Here is a 1,822-nt window from a genome sequence, read left to right on the forward strand (position 1 = left end):
TTTTTCTACTAAGTGTTTTATTAGTTATTAAATCATTAATTGAAATATTTATCCATTTGTAATTTATTATTATTGCATGTTTATCCCGTGTTCATGTGGGTTTCCTCCGGGTGCTCCAGTTTTACTCACAAGACCAAAGACATGCGGTACAGGTGAATTAGGTAGGCTAAATTGGCCATAGTATATGTGCGTGAATGAGAGTCTTTTTTATTTTTACAATACTTTTACATTTCTACATTACATGGTTACTTATTTTAATATTGTTATTTTTTTGCTGAATTACATTAACGATTATGATAAATTTGACATAATGCTTAAATTGATAATGATGGTAATAATTGTACTGGTTGTAGTGGAAACATTAATGGTATACCTACTGGTATGTGGCCTTCTATTGGTGGCATATGAAAACCACCAATTCCTAATGGAGGTCCAAAAACAAACTAAAAACCATGGTGAATAGTTATTGGTTTGTAGTGTTTTCTTCTTTTCAAAAATGTCCCTAAAATAAGATATAATAATATGTATCTGAAGTCTCTCTCTGAACTATCTAGAATAGATAAATGCTGCCATCTTGAGTTTCAAAAAGGTTACTGAAAATGTAATTGCAGGACGTTTTGAAGAGAAAATCTTGCAGGCTGGAAAACTACTGAATTTACAAAGCTTGAAAACTGAAAGACCAATGTGTTGTTTACTCAGTTAAAATCGTTAAAAATACCCCAACATATAACCCAACTATAGGTTACTAGCACCTTCCCATTGGGTTATTTTGACTAAATGATAATTTATCCATTCTGGTATTACTATTACTACTAATACTAGTAATTCATCCATCCTGTAAACAAACCTACATAGTACACACACTGTAACATTGCAAATAGATGGGTGATTTTATAATTGCAGGTTGGCTACATTTGGCATTTCAAAAGGAAAAAAAAAAACGTTTTATATACAATAACTTAAGTACAGGACTTGATTGAAAGTGGCTATGTGATTGAAACAGAATGTTTTAATAATCCAGTGCTTGCCAAACACTTTTTTTTGTTTACTTTTAGGGAAAAACTGAAAACTTTTTTATAGGCGATTATTTGTCAAGTCTTATGGACAAATACTTCAAAGACAGATAACACTAAGGAAATCAGTGTTACAATATTTTTAAACCGACCAATATATGATCGTTGAAATTGTTGTAACACAGTGTTGACAGTTAACAAAATAACTGTAAAATATTTCCTCAGAGAGAGAGAGAGAGAGAGAGAGAGAGAGAGAGAGAGAGAGAGAGAGAGAGAGAGAGAGAGAGAGAGAGAGAGAGAGAGAGAGAGAGAGAGAGAGAGAGAGAGAGAGAGAGAGAGAGAGAGAGAGAGAGAGAGAGAGACCACACCTTTCAATGCTTCACATCTTATCACGGAGGGATATTATCCATGTTTTACACAGCTGTGAGAGTGAATTCTACCAACTTAAAGGCAAAGTATTATATGGTAACAGAAATTACAATTTACGGACACAATTTTTGTTAGATAAGAGTTATTTTTTAAAGAATTAGAAATAAAAAAAGAATATTTAAAGGTTTTTTAAATGCAAAATAAATATTGCCAAAAGAATCAAACATTTTGATTGCATGGTGGAAGAAACACACAGACTACAAGAAATCAGGATTTTGGTAATATGAAGTGAAGTGAGTATTAATATGATTTTTTTTATTTACAGAAACTAGTTTATAGTTATGACATGTAACATCATGTGATTTATAAAAATAAGTGACACATTTTTATAAATGATTAAAAATGTAACCACTGAATATTGTTATTAAGAAGAGGTGCAA

The sequence above is a fragment of the Danio aesculapii genome, chromosome 9, assembly GCF_903798145.1.
Source record: "Danio aesculapii chromosome 9, fDanAes4.1, whole genome shotgun sequence".
Classification (NCBI taxonomy): Eukaryota; Metazoa; Chordata; class Actinopteri; order Cypriniformes; family Danionidae; genus Danio; species Danio aesculapii.